This window comes from Apteryx mantelli, chromosome Z (genome assembly GCF_036417845.1).
Source record: "Apteryx mantelli isolate bAptMan1 chromosome Z, bAptMan1.hap1, whole genome shotgun sequence".
Taxonomy (NCBI): Eukaryota; Metazoa; Chordata; class Aves; order Apterygiformes; family Apterygidae; genus Apteryx; species Apteryx mantelli.
The window spans coordinates 55120931-55140753 of record NC_090020.1 but is presented as its reverse complement, the minus strand read 5'-3'; the positions used below and the strand labels follow the sequence as shown (position 1 = coordinate 55140753).

At 36.1% G+C, this 19823-nt stretch overlaps 1 long non-coding RNA gene across 4 annotated transcripts in view; it reads right to left on the bottom strand.

Annotated features, from left to right (window-relative positions):
• Positions 1–19823, bottom strand: part of LOC136995338 (uncharacterized) — a 43078-nt gene that overhangs the window by 15245 nt on the left and 8010 nt on the right. For 3 of the 4 annotated variants that reach the window (XR_010886912.1, XR_010886910.1, XR_010886909.1), the window contains exons 3-6: positions 14406–14502; positions 12597–12736; positions 10602–10825; positions 2455–2643 (exon numbers count right to left, since the gene is read on the bottom strand). This is a non-coding gene — a long non-coding RNA (uncharacterized lncRNA). The remainder of the gene's footprint in view (positions 1–2454; positions 2644–10601; positions 10826–12596; positions 12737–14405; positions 14503–19823) is intronic. The other variant, XR_010886911.1, reaches the window with a different exon arrangement.

The following is a 19823-nucleotide window of genomic DNA, read 5'->3' as shown; positions in this document are numbered from 1 at the left end:
CATTTGTCCTTCTTAGTCACGGATTATTAATTTTTCTTTTTTATAATTTTGGTTTTATGATGTGTAGCAACATTAATTTAGTTTAATGCGAGACTTGTACAAATTTCAGCAGAAAGATAATATTTTAATAGATCACTCAAAAAGGAATTAGAGAAAAAAGAATGCTCCCGTAAATCTTTGTCTCATCTGCAGGAGATACATCAGCAATGATTATTAACAACAATGCCCTTTGTAAATATTTGTCCCACACTCAAACAAAATATTAGAACTTAGAATTCTAAATACTAATGTTTTTAGTACCTTTTCAGTACTTTTCATATCACCGCATTTCCTCTTCATGCTGGAACTATAACTGAGGACAACAGTTGAAAAGTCATTCAAATGGTGTTCCTTTTCAGGCAAAAATCAAAACATAATGTTTATCTTGAAGGCAGCCTATGCTTGTGGAGCTTTCAGTCCAGACATTCAACCAAAATGAGAATCAGTTCTACAGTTCCTCTTAAAAACAACATACTGAACTCCTACCAAAGACTATAAAAAAAAACCTGAATAAACACCATTTAGAAAAAAAAAATAATTCTAACCCTTGAGATATGAAAGACTGAAGAAAGCCTTGTGTAAATATAAGGGCCTGAATCCTCTCATAAGGTCAAACCAAAGGCTCCAGTTCAGCAAAGAGCTTATACTCCAAGCCTTGAACACTGTTTCACTGATTTCATTGGAGATGAGGTAGAGCTCAGTGTTTAATGGTAAAGATGGGACTAAGTTATATGGATCTGGAAAAACAAGTCGTCTGCAGTTAGAGAAAGTGAATTACTGGCTGTTTCCATTAGGTCATATTTCTGCTGTAAAATTAGGATATTACAGAGTTTGAGTTAGTCATTAATCTGCTCCAATCCAGACTGATCTGTATGCTCTGCAGAAAGATATGACAATAGTGAGTACCGTCCTTGCTAAATTTGGATGACTGGTAAAGGAGTTGGGGTGAATTAATGACTGTAAACTGTTTGTCAAGTAGAAGCTCACACAGAGAAAGAGATTCATCATTTCATAATCATACCGTACAGATGCCCCAGCCTATTGCATTAAAGGCAATGATCTCTTCACAGGGAAGTGATGGAAAAGAAATGAGAAGCTTTTTGAAACTGGATTATACTGAAGATGTATTGAATATATCTATTATCACAAAAAAAAAAAAAAAAATCCAAGTCTTGCTGTTATTATTTTGGAACAATTCATCACTTATATATAATGAAAAGAAGAAAAAAAATCCAAGAAAACATAGTTGCTTAAAATATAATATTCATTTTGCTTGGCACTAGCTAGTAAGCAGAGTGGCTCACTGCATGTCCAAATTTATTTTAATAGAAAATGGAAATGTATATATTAGGACATTCAATTTACACTACCAAAGGAAGTCAGTATCAAATATCTCACAGGCATAGCAGGAGTTTCAAAGGGAAATCCTATGAGATCTCATTCTGAAACTCTAAATTTCTAACTACCTTTCAGCAACTATCATTGTAATCAGGAGACAGAAAGATAATCATAGTAATTAGTTAATCTAGTTATTCAGTTAATTTTTTGCATTTTGATTCAATCTCTATCCTGTCTCCAAACACAAATTTAATTTCAGTAGTGATTTCTATCTTGTGGCTACTGCAAATTTAACAAGATTCTCACAGATTTACCTTCTCAGTATAACTCAGCACTGCCCCCAGCTTCCCCTTGCATGCATTCTAGAAATAAAATATATGCTAAGAGAGCAGAATGTGCATTGGTAAAAGTGGATTGGAGAGATGTTGAGAGATATTCGGGAAGCAGAACAAAAAAGAATTGACTCCATATTCCAAATGATTGTTAACATGATTTTTACAGAAAAAGTTTAGATTTTTTAATAGAAAAAGATTACATTTCTGGAAGTTAGGTCTTTAAAAACCCTCAAAATAGGTCATCACCAGGTTGCACTATGCACAGATATGCACAGATTTGTCATAATTTCTACTCTACAAGGTCTGAGCTGTTGTAAAAGGTGAGTCTGAGCATACTTAGTGGGAAAAGGAGCATATTCTCCTTGGATGCTCTAGATTTTTCCAAACAAAATCTAGATTTAGATTAAAAGTTCTGATCTATCAAGTTGGGACTCAAAAGATTTCTACACAAATCAAAGTCAAGACCATAAAAAATAGATTTAAATTATTCACAAAATAGAAGACAGACACAGTTTAAGCACACACAGAAACCACAGGCCAGCCTTGGAAATTACTGAGAAGATGAGGGAAGTACCTCCTGCCTCTTTTCCCCCCAACTAATATACATGCCCCCAGCAGCATCTCTGGCACATAACAGCCAAATAATGCAATGGTGGTTCTCCTCTTTTTCCCTCTGGTTGCAAAGCTGCTGCCAGATGCACCTAGAGTCTCCAGTCCACCAACCAGATGTGGTTTGACTTACCAGGCAGAAGGAGCAAGAAACTTCCAAAAAGTAGCCAGTAGAGTGCCCTCTTAAGCAAATATACTGTGTCCTTGCAAACTCCAGTAAAGCAGAAGGCTGCATTTTCCCTTTCTATCACAGAAAAAGTGCATGCTTCCAAGGATGCATCTTCAGGATTTGCACAAGGGTTAGGGGTCTTCAGCATGTGTTCTATGGAAGGAAATGAAACAAGGCATTTAGAATAGTGATCTTATCATTTAAAATCTGTAGTGATCCAAATCTGTAATCTTTATCATATCTATATATAAATATAGATATATGTATGTGTGTGTGTCTGTCCCTGACTCATACAGGAGCAAAGAGAATCACAGAGAATCCATGACCATAGCTTTCTCCAACAATGAGAATAACTCAACTGCCTATAATATGGACAATATCTGCAGTGGGATGCAGATATCCGATTCCATGTTTTCCTACATGACTGAGGACTGACACAAAAGCTCAAAACCAGTGTTTTCAGCTAACTAGAATAAGCAAAATGGTCAGCAGCAATGGCAAATGCCTTGGAGCTAAAGTCTAGGAAAGAAAGGGTAACCTGTTACCATTATTACTACAGAAAGTATTTAGGGTAAAGGGGTTTCTCAAAGGATACCAGTGAATGTGAAGCTGTGAGAACTTTTGCTTCTGTGAGGTGAAATCAACTTTGGTTTAGGGCAGAAACTAAGTGAGGGCATTACTTTGTGTAACCCCCAGGTTTACACTTTGAGAAGACATTTTCAAATGCTTGAAAACACTTTTCCATTCAAGAATTTCCTAAATAGCTTTTTTTTCTGAAATAAGTTATATAACCTGAAAGATCGATATGAAGCTTTGGTTGGTAATATGCAGTCTTTAACCCCTCAATCCCACACAACACTGATGCAAAATTGCTGGCCATTCAAACTTACAAACTATTTTTAATTTAAAGATTATAATTTACCATTCTGTGACATTCTGTTGCCTTTGTATATGCCCTAAAGCAATTTGGATACCCATTCTTTGGAAAAAAGTTATTATTTCAGGCACATTTCCAATTACCACAGTCTGCAGATAAACACTGAAGTGCACCCCAAGCTTCCACCACAATCATCCTAACAAATGATATACCCACACCAAAATGGCTAGCTATGAACCAGAACCAGACTACATTTGACAGTTTCCAAAGCTTATTCACTATTCTGATGCAAGAGCAGTCATGCTAATTTCTTATGTAAGTCCAAGATCATCTGCCTCCTCCAATGAAAGTCTGGGAATTACTACTGCCATCTGATGCCTATACACTAGATCTCCTTCTCCTGGAATACCATTTGTGCAGCAGGAGCAAGACAGTAGGTGGTAAATTGCATCATGCCAGACCCATCAGCTATGTATTCTTCCAAATCTGAACACTGTGAACACAGAAATTCCCAAGGCAACCTCCAACAATCTGTTCTGAAACTTGAGCAATTGAGCCATAAATATGGCAACATGCCTGTCCAGTTTATGCAGCACTTAACAGAGCTAAACTTTAGTTTAGTCAGCAACTTTGACTTTTACTCTCAAGACCACATAGGAGGCTGCTCTGTAATCATGTCCACCCTTAGGGTACTGGAAAGCAGGAAGATGGCTACAGGCTAGTTTTAAAATTGCTCCACTCTACATGGTACAGAAGATACACCACAGCTTAGCTGGTATGTTCCAAGAAACACAGTATAAGCAAGCTTAGCACTTGTTACCAAGGTGGATGGAGGGAGGACAGATCTGCTGGCAACAAAAAATATCATTGCTGGATGCAAATCTGAGCATTAAGATGTCTGTCGCCATAGACATCTCATGAACTGAAGTATAAATCTTTGAAAATTAAGCATAAGTAAACTGCCATCTTTCTTTGCTTTTAAAATCATCAAGACAAGCTGCACTCAGGTACATACAACAAGTTTTGGCTTTTCACCTAAAAATATGCTTCCAGAATCACTACCACGTGGCTCTAAGGATTCTGTTCAATGTATAAATGTTCACAAGCCAGGAAACTTCAGTGCAGATTTGTTGAGCAGTAACTTTTAGCGATGTAAGCACATTACAGACTGATAGAGGTTTCAAAAACAGCACAAGGGAGAATGAAGGAATGCATTTCAAAGCTGTGTACAGAAGATAAAATGTTCACATCCCAGTTTTAAAAAATTAAGCAGATATGTGCACACGTCTTGCAGATTGCTTTGATAAATCAGTACATAAGAGTACTTTTTAACACATGTGGATTCATAACCTAGGTTAGTGTTGCTGTGTTCACATAACTGAAAATAAGTTCTACTTCACAGCTGAATTACAACACTAAATCCAACAACATAAACCATATATTTTCTACCTCTTCCATAAAGAGCTAGACAGAATACACTAATTTTTTTGCATTCTGCAAGGGAATCTGAATTCAAATGTTTCCAGAAAGGCTCAGAGTTATCTATACTGACTTTAGATTTCAGTTGTTAATCTGTCCTAAAGAGAGCTTTGTAAATTGGTAAAATCAGCCTTTTCTGCCCACATATTTAAAAACCAACACTCCCATACCCCCCCCCAAAGATTCTTTCTCAATGACTGCAATTTGTTGTAGCAGCAAGAAATGAGGTTATGAATATTTATTATATATGGGAATGTATATAACTTGAAAATTACATTTTACTTGCAATTTCCTTGCATAGTATACAACTGTGTTCTTATTAGGGTTATAAACATGGATGTATAAAGCTGCAATAATCTTTCTTAGATGATAACTTGGCCAGTCCTCAGAGTAAATAAACAGCAGCTGTAACCTCACTTCTCTGAAAAGCCTTATTGAGATGAAGTGACTTCATCTCAGTATCAGCAAAATGCAGAGCAACAAAGGGGAGGACAGAAAAATCTTTTTTTTTCTTTTCCTGAGACCTTCAAAAAGATTCCAGGTAGAAATCTCCACAGAAATAATAAAAATCTAGAATATCCAGCTACTTCAGACAAGGGAATTCATAGCTTCAGATCTGAAAACTGAGTTTGAATTATGCAGCAATTTGGGCCCACTGTTAACTATGTGTACTGCCCAAGTGACACAAGAAGATTATATTAACTACACAATCTGTGCTAATCCACTGCTTTCTTATGACCTTCATAAAGATTTAGCATCTTGTATCAAGAACTAAACTCAAGTTAAAAATAACTACTTTTCCTTTCTTTAAAACTAAATGGTATTTACTAAAAAAAGTACTTGATGTGTCCTGGTCAGAAGATAGAAGAAGAATTTTTCATAAGTTTTCTAGATGATTTTACAGAATTAGAAGGACTCTCCTAGCCACTTTTCCATGTCTTACCAAACTGAATTAACCATTTGACTATAATAATAACAACAATAATAATAATAATTTTAAAAATGGAAATTTTTTTGCCTTTGGTGGGTGTTAGACATGTGTGAGTCTTTGAGAATCTGATCTGGAATGGGTAATTTGCAGCAAATCATTTGTTCAATTAGTATGTCCATTTTTCATTTCTTTGTGTTTGTAGAAAATGATTGCCTAAAATGTACTGTAAATTAAATGAACTCAGTGAAAATCCGTCTAAGCCAATATCTGCAGTTTGAGCTGCATTGCACTGTGGTAATTTAGTCAGATTATCCTACATCAGTATTTTCTTTCCCTGACTTGAAAATATGTTCAAAATGAACTCTCATATATACATGGATTTTTTCCATTAATATTCCACATGCTTATTTTTCCTCAAACATTTGTACCAATGGGCAAAGCAAATTAAATTTAGAAACAGATTCTTTCAGAATGTTCTTATGGGATCCATCTAACTATATTAAATTTGTGCTGGCATATGAAATGCCATAGTCCACAAGGGGTTTGAAATGAGTTTCAGATCATATCCTCACATTTTTTTTCGCTTTCCTCCCTTTCTCCTTTACCTTCCATCTCCTTGAACCCAATTCTTCATACCTTTCAGGCTCAGCACTCAAATGTGCTTACCTTCTGCTGATTATCCATGTGTCACCCCTGATCATTCACATCAGCTTCTTCCAGGCCTCCTATTTAGTATCACAGCTGTTATTTTTGTGTCCACTGCACAAAGACTGATGTCTTCCTTCCAAACCACCCTTGTAGTCCGTTCCCAGACAGATGTAGATCTTGCACAAGCTGTTTGAGAAGCTTGAGCTTCTGTACTTGAACTTCTTGCTGATCTTTCACCATCAGTCCCTACAACTACTAACTGGAATAAACTTGAACATATATAATACTAATAAATCCAAAGCACATGTATTTCAACAAAAGCAGCAAGTGCTTAAGATTTTCAGTTACAAATTGTCCCTAGGTCAGCAATCAGGATGTCATTGTTATAACTTCCTTCAACTCTGTTTTCTGCCACATGCTGACCTTGTACAAGATATAAATTTGATTACAGTATAAAATTCTGAGTTAACCTTACATTGAATTAATTAGAACTTAAACCAAACTTTCTTCCTCCATTTCCATAGTGCTTGGGACATATTTCTATTTAAAGCTGTAAAAGAATACATTGTTTCAAACTCACCACAAATCTATCTAGTACCAAGAGGATCTCTCTGGCAAAATCAAGGAACTTGCTTTGCAATTTCTTTGGCTTATCTATCCACTCAAACAATATTAAGAAAATGACTTCATGTTGGAAGAAGTATAGATTTGCTAAGAACAACATCTTCCACAAAGAATTATTGGTGGCAGTTCCCCCATACAAACAGGTACTTGCTTGATTGAAATGTTTTGGTTATTACCAAAAACAATGAAATTTTGAAAGTTCACAGGAGAGTATAGGTATATCCATAAAAATGACATTATATGGGTCTACACATATTCCCTCAGTAATGAGTACTTTTCTCCCCTCATCACAAGTGATTTTTAAGTTATTACTGATTTAACACACAAATGGCTTTAGCCCTTGACATGAACTATTTTCACTGAAAGTAATGGCAGATTTCATTTGTGATACTGTAAGAACATGTAGTAGGCCTTGAACACAGCAACAGATACTCACATTTTTATTTCAGTTCTAAGCAGGACATATTAAAATGTGGCGGTGGAAGGGACTATCCCAATGAAACACTTCAAACCAAAAAGATTCTTCCTATGGTGCCTGTGGGTACTTTTCACTAAGCAGTAACAATATGACTGCTACTGTGCAATAAATTATACTGACATCTAGCTTAGATAAAGGATTGTGTTAGTTTTCATAATCAAATTTTTTTTCACTTTCAGATCAAAATTCTGTCTCTTTTTTCAAGAAAAGTTGCTGTAAAATTAAGGTCAATAAGTTTTACTTGGGAAAGAAGTCTTACTTTGTAAGGTGGCTGTATCTTTAAAAAGACTAATCACTGATCACAATGATCAGTTAGTCCTATTGAATCCCTTAAGGAAGTATTTTGTAAAAGAGAAGACTCGGATTTAACAGTGGAATTAAATTCTTTTTAGGCAGAACACATTACTTGCTGCTAAAATGTTAAAGGAATGCATCAGTAATGTTATCACTTTGATCACAGCCTAACGATCTCTAGAAGGCCTAAAGGCTACATCTGCAGTTCCCCAGTACATGAGCATGGTAGCTCAGGCGGTTGCAGGGCATGGCTGTACCTGTTTGTACCTCCCTATGGAACATATTAAACTGTAAACATTTACAAATACTGTAATTCTGGAGGACTATACCAGGGGGTCTGAAAAAAAGCTTAAGGGTTAAAATTATTTCAGAAAATTGGAAATCATTGGATTATATTATTAGTCAAAATGTTTTCCATTTTAATGGTTTCTCACGATCAGCTTTTATTCTGTGAACTTACCATGACAGAAAAAGAAAATAACATTCAGAAGGAGAGCTAAATGACAGTGATTTTCCTGATGGCCATTTTTTTGACTGGGTTACTGAATTTAAGCTCCAAAATCAGATATTGACAAATAAGTAAATTGTTTGATTTCCTGAAATTAGTCATCTCTAACTCTTTTCAATAGACAATTGGATCTTCCAATTTATTATTTCACTGTTTTTTTCTTAATATCCTCATGATTATTTTAAGGAACAAATACAAAATGAAGAAAGCTAAAGAAGGACAGGGCTGTTACTCTGAAAACTGTTAAGGTGTGGGGGTACACACCCATCCCTCAGCATTTTACCTTGTCTGTTAAGAAGAATAACCCCATGTTAGCTGCAAGAACTCATTTTTATCTCATGGCTGTTTGATAGCCTAAGGAAGGGTTCCAGTAGCATCCCCAGAGGAAAAGTGTCATATAAGTGAAATCACTATCACAGTCAGATATTACCTGCAGTTAATAAATAAAAATTTGAAGCCAAAGCCTCAGAGAAAATGATAGCTAAAATATCCAGGAAAGCAAAGAGTGCCTAAAGAAAGAGCACTTAATCTGATAAATACCTGCTAAATAAAATCTAATCTCAACAGTGAGGAAAATGCCCAAAAGGTGAGCCATAATCTGATGAGTTTGTGGAATTTTCTTCCTAGCTGATTATGGCAGATATTTCCAACGGTACTTGTCTTTGAAACAGAAAATAGGATATAAAAAATCTGTGACTTGTTTTTGCATTGCTGCACTCAGCAGAGAATCTAAATGCCAAAATGCTCCTAGCTGCCAGTCCTTGAAAACCAATGGTACTGTAAATCAGTGTCAGGGTATTGCATCTACTCACCATCTCTTCCATGGAGCTGTCTGCTTTGCTAAACACTGTGGAAGAATGAAGACTTGCTGTACAGCTGGTAGGAACTAAAGAATATACAGCAATATGGATGTCCATTACATTCCAACTCAAGCCTTCATATATTTGTTTAAAGACAGAACCTGAATAAATCAAATATGAGGACCAATAAGAGTTGTGGCTTTCAGTAAACTACAAAAGCACTGCCAAAATGAGCCAATGGACAATGGCCACTATAGAAACAGCTAATGAAAATTGCTATGAAAACATAGGTTATAACCTAAGCCAACTACCAACTACCTCATAGTCCTTATCCAGGCAAATCTCTTACAAAATTCAGTTTGTTTGACAAGTGTGTGGTAAATGATTACAAAACTGATTTTACAAGGAAAGTAATACCCTAAAGAGAGGAGAAAAAAAAGTGTTTAATATTACCAACCTTCTAATAGAGCTAGTCTAGAAAACATTCCTGGTCCTTCTGCAGAAAAAAAGGGTTTACAGGACTGGCAGAGTATTATGAGTCAGAAGAATTATAAATAACACATTTATTAGGCTACTTTCTGTTTCACACAGGCTGAGGGAGCAAAAAGGTAAAAGAGTTGAAGGCAATGTGTATGTGTGTTACTACACGCAAGGAACCAAACTCACACACCTAATAAGTATAAAATAAAAAGAAGAGAAGACATCACAAATCTGCATTGTAGAAGACATTGAATACGAGAGATGAAAACTAACAATATTATCAAAAGGCTACCTAAGACGGCATGTCATTCTTCAAGCAAATAGGAAGACAAATACTTTTATTTTATTTTTAGAAGATGAAACAAATCTGAAGAAAATGCACTCACTCCTATGGGGATGTTGACTCCCACTCCTTGTTTTTTGTTTATCTGTCTTTAAAATAGAACTATTTCTGCTATCTTTACTGAAACAAATGGGGGAAGGATGACCTGCTTTACATTTATTAATAGTTTCTTTTCTAAATCTAAAGAGCTGACTGCATTGCACCCAGACAGCTCCTTGGTGACTAACACAGGCAGACACATGAGTCGATTTACCCTCACCCACAGGAATATTTTCTCATTTGCTGGAATGTGACATTCTAATGTTCAAGCAAGCTCACAATCCCCAAAACACAGTCTCAAAGACAAATGTTCTTAAGAAATGAGGCTTTCAGCAACCATGTGTAGAGAGTGCTAGTACTTGACACCGGCAATCAATCTATCTAGGTGTTATGCTCTTTCTCACTAACATCTGAAAGCATGATCCAAAACCCACTGAAGTCGATGAAAAGCTTTCCAGTAATTTCAACAAGGTCTGCATCAGGTTCTGAATGGCTACAGCTATATGTGGAGATAACCTATACTGTCTCAACAAACATTTTATTTACACACTGTGTCAAAAACAGATTTAAATTCAACTACTCAGCATGGATTATTACAGAAAACATGTACCTGGAAGCAATATCTGAAACCCAGATCATTAAAGGGAAGATGAATTTAATACTGATGCCACTTTCAATGTACCAGTTTGCTGCTTAAGTTTCACTTAGACTTCAGTGCTCTGCATTTTGTTGCAGCTATAAAATTCTAATACAAACTTGGTTAAAAAAGAAGTTGCTTTCTTTTGTTTCTTTTTCTTTCATCAAAACATCATGCCAACAGACAGACCAGTGCCTCTGAAAGAAAAGAAACAAAGTTCAGATTAGATCAAAGAACAGATTTTATTTTAAACATCCCTTCCACATGGTCCTTGGGGAATAAGATAGAATACATTTGTCACTACACCAGCGAAAGGCCAATTCAAATATGTAGCCCTACCAGCTGAAAATCTGATTTCTACCTGTATGGTGAATTTGACTATGTCACAAATAGCTATGAACTCATGAGATCCTGTAAAGCTGGTGCAAATGACATGTCAATTCTAATGTTTCACCATTAGGTACAGGCCCAAAACATTACCAATACAATGAATCAGTCTGAGAAAAAAATAGGTATTTCTTTAAATTACTGAGAAATAGCTTGCTTCTCTTGAAAAAAAAAAAAATCTGTACAGTATCAAACAACAGAAACCCACTCTCAAGTTTTAAATTCATTTTGTTCTCAGTCATTTTAACAGGATTTCGTTCCTTTAACAAGAACGAACTCTCCTTCGGTATACTCAGGAGGAGGATTCAGGTTTGGCAATCACTGTGGTCATATCCAGGTTTCAGGCAACTTCCTCTTCCTTTAGATACAGCAGCAGGCTATCCCAAACCTCACATGAGAGCAGGCAAACACACAGACATGCTTCCCCCTACTTTCAGCAAAAGCCAAACACACCTTCCTGTATTTGCCACAGAGTGTTGTTACCACATATGTGTGGATGGCAAGTGAGCCTACTAGCTGTCACCCTCATGGCCCACATAGCCAGACTTTATTGCTATAAGCAGTGGAGTAGCAGGTGTTTCTGAGAGAGGCCATCCCCAAGCTTCAGCAGCAAGAATTGCTTATCACGATGGATAAATAATCCAAATAGGACCTCCAAGGATGTTGCTATAAAATGAAAAATATGTTGTGATTCCTCAATGTTTAAACAAGAGAATACAAACTAGGAAGGTTATGGTGACATTATAGTTGTTGCTGGTGGTCCTGGTATCCTGTGTGGTATGAAGGAAAGAAGAGAATACAGAGTCATGTATATAATTAAAGGACTGCACTCCATTTAGCTTATCCAAGTGAGACTTTCATCAGAGTCTGTAGGTCTGAACCAAAATATAGTAGAAGACAGCTCTTCCACACAGCAAGCAAAGGTACAAGATTCAGAGGCTGGAAGCTGAATGCAGACCAACAGTCAAACAAACAAACAAACAAACAAACAAAAAGCACCATTTGTTGATAGTAAGGACAGCCTAGCTAGACTTGCAGGGCACAGTGGGAGAGATACACTTCACCTCATTTCAGTTGGCTAAAAGTTGAATGTTTGCTCCAAATTAGTGTGGGTGCCCTGTATTGCCAACAGATATCCTCCAGAGGGTGATTTGCCCCTTTTTAACATCTGTCTTGTGATACAATGAACTGTTTGTTGGAGCTGCATGTCTCCATTGATTGTAAACAGAGTCCACACAACTGTGGTAGACTGGATACCTGTGATAAACAACTAGATAAGATAAATCCCATATATATATTTATACATACATATATATAAATATATATATATAATTGAGCTCAACCACATCTGATAGGCCTGAAGGTAGAATTTATTCAGGGAAGTTCTTTGGTTTGAATCTAGGAATCTAAGTTTTAGCAGTTTTCAGCAATGCAGTTCTCTCTATGATAGTGCTTCTGTTTCAGTTTCTTGTAGATGTATGATACCTTCAACTTAGTAACCCATTTAACTTCTAATTTTCTATATGACTGTACATCACTGAGTTCAGATACTCCAAACAGAAGAATAATCTTTGTCCTCACCTGTCTTCGGAGGCTTCACTGGGAGACCAGATACGACAACAGACTCTGTAGATTATTGGCATATTCAGTAAAAATGCTGTATTCATTTTTTTATATTGTTTCTTCCCATTCATTACGCCATTAGCACTCATGGAGATTTTCTGTGAATAAGAATAACTAATCGTAATCATGACCATTTATTCTTCTTAAATGAGCTCACTACAATCAAACTATCTATTTCTTACAAATTAAAATTGATAACAATTTTTGCATAAACCAGATTGTCTTAGATCAATGCAAGAAAAAAAGATCAAACTCTTTTTGGAAGAAAATATCTGAAGTATAAAGCAATACGTGCATGATGTCACTCCCCTATTTATGAGGATGAGGTAATTCTTCTAGACCATTCATGATTTCTTCTCTTTAAAACAGGGATCATCCTTTTATAATTCCCAAGTGAGCAAGCTTTAGTGGAAAGGTGTCATGTGCAGCAGTGCTATGTGACTCCTGCTTTCAAGCCACTATTTAATTCATGACTTTGCTATTACTCTTGTATACTTGCATTTCTTCAAAGCAATCCATTTCATTAATAATAGAAAAATCTTTGTCCTTAATACACTTTATTTTTATACAGCAAAGTTCCCATGGTTGACATTTCTCTTATGTCCTTTATGCAGCTGTTTCTATTTACAAATTTTAAGTCACTGAAGTCTAAGCATACAGCGCATGCTGAAAGATTCAAAAGAATATCGTCAGTTTAAACTGATATTGCAAGAAGACAAGCAGAACTATTTGCTTCAGAGTGGCTGGAGTAAGCGTCTTATAATCAGTGTCCAGGTTTTGTTCATCCCATACGCTACATCAGAATACCCACCCTTCTCACACACCTTACTTAAGTAATTTCTTTGACTGCATGCTCTCTGAAGCAAAGATCAAATATTGTTATCATGTTTATCTAGAAAATGTAGGAATACAGACAGTAATATACGTGGATGAGAGATAAGAGAAGATTGTTACAAAGTGTAAAAGGAGCAGCAACTGCATAAACAGAATTTGATCGGTACTGTGGTTGCCATATCCATGCTGGACAGCAGATGTTTGCATAGCAAGTAATTCTCCAAAAGGGTGTTGAACCACCTTCAAATGACTGAGAAAGAGTTATTAGTTTTATCTTGAATTGTGAGAGAACTGAGGTCAATCTGCATTGTACGAGGTATTGCACAAGCACAGCAGAGGGTCAGCTCCACCCAGAAGAATCTCAGTCCAAATAATCAATAGATGGAAGAAGAATCAGAGGCTTGAAGAATTCAAAGAGTACCAATAAGATGAAGTGACTGAGTGAAGGTCACAAAGCAGATAAGCAAGAACACACTTAGGTCTCCTGTCTACAGAGTTAATGACCTTTCATTAACCACATGACTTCATTCGACTTCAAATAACAGTGCTGCATTGTACTCCTTTTACATTGACTGCTGTGTACAGAAGACAAGACAAAAAGGAAGGCAGTGAAGAAGCACGCCTTTAGGTACAATGCATCGCAGATGCTACAACATGAAAAGTTGTGAAAAAGCAAGCAAGCAAACAATATACAGGGCATCAGCTCCAATAACACAGGGGAAAATCTTCTTGGTCCTTTTGCTAGTGCAATCTCTTCAAAGCAAATGGTATCTTCAAGTATAGGACTGTCCTAATCTTTATCCTCCTCCAGCCAATGTTCTCAGTTATAAGCATCCATTTCTCTCAGATCTACCATGATCCTTATATAGCATATAAACACTGGGCATTTTTAAATTGAGGATCTAACGTTCTGTGATGGGACTAATTTATTACCTTGAATTTTAGGCATATATAAGAATGCACACATTTTTTCCACATAGGTGCACTTATTTTTCCTGTATTGTCTCATTCTGAGTGGCTTTTTGAAAAACTAAAAATGAAAATAGAACAAGCAATATTAATAAGAACAGGGATCTAAGTCTTTGATGTATTCTAAATAATAATTTATTACATCAGCCTTTCTATCTTACATGAGATCCCTTTAACTCTCAGAAGAGCACTACTATCTATATCTGAATATACTACTGATGCAAAATACCATGTTTGCAAAAAGGAGAATAACAAAAGCACCTGCTATTGTCCTTTTCTCACATAGCCTGGGGACATATCTAATTGCTTTACTGTTTTCACCTGTTCTTTGGTTGGAGGAAAGAAATCTTATTTGCTGTGTTAATACCACTTTATGGACTCTAAACACATGAGCTATTGCCCAGGAGATGCTAATGATTACTTATGTCATGCATTATAAGAGCTTGAAGGTATGACTTAGTAAAATATGTCAAATCCGAACTAAAGTTCCAAGTGATCTGATATTAGTTGGTGAATAGCTGGAAGGAGTCACATGCAATTTCAGATGGCTGTCCAAATCTGACTGGATAGGTGATATAATTTATACTACACACAGTGAGGCATAAACATTTCTCAGGCAGAATATTCATGAACTATAGTCTCTTCTTTGACAATCCTTAATTTCTCAGGGTTTTGAATGAATGCAGCAAAACTTCTTCCTGTCTGGGACAAAGAGAGAGGCATCACCACTGAAGTACTAAAGAATTAAGGGGGTTTCATGCCAAGTTATGTGATGCTACAGAAAGATCAGCTTCATATCTCTGCTCACATCTCTACCCAACTGTAATTGACTACAGTCAAGACATTCTCTCAGTCATATTCAGATACTCCGCAAGTCCATGTTTTCTATAAAATCCAACATATCTGCTTAAGTGTCCATTCATTCGGTAAAATATAAAACTAGGCCCTAACTACTGAAAAGTCAGTGAGATTAAACACAGTCATCTGTCATTGCAATGAATGGATCTGCATATCTAGTTATGATCAACAGAAAGATCTAGAAAATAAAAGATATAGTTGAAGGAAAAACATTAATTCACAGTCAGGTACAGAGCCCTTAAATAACTAAATACAAAAATAGCAAAATTTCTGGATTATTTAATACAAAAGTGTAAACAATAACTCTGAACACAAGTGGCAGGAAGAACTTTATTTTCTTTGTTCTTCCTTTTTCTTTTCTCAGTTCCAAAAAGCTAATTAAATTGAGATATAGTCCTTCAAGCCTTAAGCTATACCTTGTTAGTGGTAACAAAAACATCTCAGTTCAGTAACTAATTCAAAAAAAAGTCAAAACAAAAAATAAAATATAGCCAGATAAATGTTAATCACGTTATAAGTCTTGACCTGCCAATAGCAAGAAAAGGAACAATTAACCAAGCTTAAGGAAAAAAAGTCTACCCAGGAATTATTTTGTTTATGCAGATCAGGTATATTTGGTCTCACTAATGAAGTAGCTTTATAAGGAAGGCTAAATATGGATGCTTTAATTTATATTGATATAAAATCTCTTCAATCAATTCATATAAGGCACTTCACATTGCACTAACCACATTTTTGCATTTAATAAAATGTAAAAACAATGTTCCTTTGGATCAAAATAAAAGTGGACTCCATTAGTTTCAGGGAGCTATCCCAGAGCCGAATTTTACCCAGTATAATTAAATTCTATGCAAGCTATTGTTTATCTTCTCTCTGAATGCCATGCATAGAGATTCAAACATGCTTTCATTGTGCAGCAGCTGTATCAGTTCATTGTCCAAGCTTTTATGGCTTCTTTTGGTCTACTGTTTCTCCATTTCAGACTTGTAAGTAGAAGCATAAATGAAGAAGAAAACTGAGTTCAATGTTCATAAATGAGTCTCACCCACAAACAAAGAAGCTGCTTTATTTAACTCTGTGGACTGTTTCTCTAATCAGTTCTGGTGGACACATACATCTCTGAAAATTGCTTCCAATCTTTCAATAGAGGTATCGTCTCATTGTTAAGTAGCTTAGTGATCCCTTAAGTGATCCAAGCAGTTTCCAGTTGCAAGAAAACAGCAGCAAGATTAACAGTTGAATAAATTACACAATGAAAAAAAAAAAGCCAGTAGGAAATATTTAGTCCTTCCCTTTGACAATCCAGCAGATTGTGAAGTGTGTAAGAACACACAGACTATGATGTTAAATCCTTGTGTTAAGTGATACAGTAGTACATCTGAAGTGGAGAAAGCAAGATTTGAATCAGTGCATACCCCTTTCCTATGAATGGAGATCTCATACCTTGTTTGTTTCATAATGAAATGGAGTTATCATTTCAGTGTTTAATGCAATGTACCACTGGGTCTCTTGTCTTCAGGAAAATAAGGTTGGATGGCAAATTATATATAGAGAGAGGACTCAGTCTGCATTACTTATTTAATTATATTAGGCCTCTATAAAAAGAGACAGCTAAAACACTAAAAACACTAAAAGAGAAGAAAGAGAAGGGACACTGGAAGAAATGAAAAGAACCATTCTTCCTGTCTTTACCAGTACCTATTAGTATTTCTGCTATGGTAGTGCTAGCTAAATGTATTTTTGCCAGAAATTACCCTACTTGGTTTAATCAACAGGTTTCTTGGCTTTGTTATTTAAGATTACTTTATTATTGCTATAGACAACAGATTTCCCCTTGTCAAGTCATTGGACAGAAAGTGCCAATTTCGTCACTGCTGTAACTCCTATAAGTCAAATAAGAAAACTGAATGAAATGAACAAAAATCTACAATAACTCATAAAATATGATGCTTTGCTTCAAAATTTTATCTTTTTTCCTCTAGAGATGGCAAGGGCATGAATGTGAAACAGGCAGAGAAAGACTAATGTAGATAACTCACATGGTAAGCAAACCACAGAAACAGTAACGTGATGGAAATCACATTCTGAGACAGACCCTAATGACTCAGATATTCTGAATTACTTTTCAAAAGGAAGTGGTTATTTCTGTTTGGGGGAAAGGATCTCAACTGCCACATGATGCTTCTTGACTGTATTTACACACAGGGCCTTAGAAGTCAGTTAGTATTGTTAAAAATGCACAAAATATCTTATAGATTTCTCAAAATTGCCATCATAGGCGTGGGAGAAGAACAGAATCCTACAGTCAGGTCAGACTGGCAGGATCTTTTTCACCTTTTCCTTTCAGCAGAGGGACTTGCTAGAGCACTTAAAGACAAAAGACAGAACTGCCTAAGGATCAGAATGGAAGCGACATGTACAGTGCCAACAGACATGAACTGTTGTATTCGACCTAGAGTTAAGACACACTGCTAACTACTGTTTTTGTTAACCCTCAGCAGTTGCATCAAACAGGAACTGGACATAACTGAGGATGTGAACCCTCTCCTCATCCATGCAGTTATCTTGCTGCTTCCTTCCCAAATCCTCCTAACTCTAACCTTAACCCTAACCTTAGTTTCCAGCAAATAGGTACATATTCCCTTTATTACCTGGCATTAGCACTTAATGTAAAGATGAGAAAGCTCTAACTTCAGAGAAAGTGTTAGGCTCCAATGATTACAAACAATTCTTACTCCAAACAAATATGGATCTATTTAAATAGAAGCAGGATCAATGGAAATGGATCAGAGTTTATCTTTTTCAGTGGGGCATCCAAAATCTTGTGATTTTCAGGGTTACAAACGTCCTAGAGTTCACACTGCATAGCTTACATATGGATCAAAGACTTGTCTCTCATCTCTCTTGTACATAGTTTTGGAGAATGAAAGTCATGCATTCATTCCCCGTAATTTAGAGATGAACTGGACTCTGAAGGAAGACCATAATAAACTAATGTATTATTACATGACTTTGTAAGATACAAGAGTCTTGCTTTAACCTCAAAGTCAGATGTCAAAGCAGATGTTTGTTACTGGTCCTGTGAGACTGCATTTTTCTTTACTGACTTCTCACAAGAACAGGGTTAATTCAGCACTTGTACACTCTCAAGTCACATGAACGCATGTGATAAAGGAATCTAATACTGGATATGCTAATATTGCACTTTTTGCACACTACTGTAGATGGAAAAACATAAAAAAAGATGTACTGCCATTCATCTCTTCATATTGCACATGAAAAATACAGCAAGAGTACAATAAGGTTGTTAAACTAAGTGCTCAAGAGTCAGAAAAATGTCAGAGTTAAGGTTCCTGGTCCGAACTTTTTTTTTTAAATGCAGATATACTATGAGGCAACCTTTACCATACATGACATCATACTGACCTCCTCTCCCATCCAGATCTCGACTTCTTTCCATGAATAGGATGGACAGTGCTGACTACAAGCAGCTGTTGATAACATTTTTCCCCCCCCACTGTTTCCTACATTGCTTACTATATTACTTACCATTTCCACCCTGCTGTAAAGGCTGCTACTGATATCACTAGCAGGTTTTCAGTGGTACTAGCACTATAAGAACTGAGTACTTCCCACACATTAACTAACTGGTTCTTACAACTATGCCATGAGACAAGGAAATGGTATTATTTCCATCTTACTTATGGGGAGCTGAGGTATTCAGATGGAAGTCACAACTGTCCATGCATACTACATCTCCAGTTTGAAATGTCTACACCTGGTTTTCCAAAATATTCAGCAACATATATATAGGTTTTTACAGGTGAAACTGTACGGCCGACTTCAACTGCATTTGGAAGTGTTCAGCACTTCTGCAGATCAAGCCTGGGTCCTATTTTGTACATCACAAGCCACGATACATGCAGCTGAGAGGTAGATGCCTGAAGTTGAACACTACAGTCTTTATAACAAAGACAGAAACAGAAACCTTCTTTAGAAAAGCTTTCAACTGTCTTCACTATGAAACTCTCCTTTCCATTCTTCCTGTTTCTCACCTCATTCACTACACCTTTCTCAGCATTGCAAAGTATAAAACAGGATCTTACGCATACCAAATGATGTCACTACAGTTTGATCCACTCCCAGAGTACTGTCTATCCTGCATACTACCAGATAGGTAAATAATTTTTTTTCCTAGTAACACACTTTCTATTGCAACCCCTTTCTCTTTATGACTGACCTTTCTTATCCACCTTCTTTTCAGCTCAAGAAAACCAGAAATTTACCTAATCATAATTAATGTTGTGGCATACTGAGAGATTAGGCAGATTTATACTTACTAATAGCAAATCAGATAGCATAACATACTGATTTCATCCCAGACTGCATTTTATATTGTGACTAATCTAGATGCAGTATCGCATAGATTATTATCAGAATCTTTTTTCTTCCCTTAATTGTTCTTGTGCTTTACTATTTTTAATTTATTTTACAGAGACAGAAATATTCTGACAGGCCAGCTGC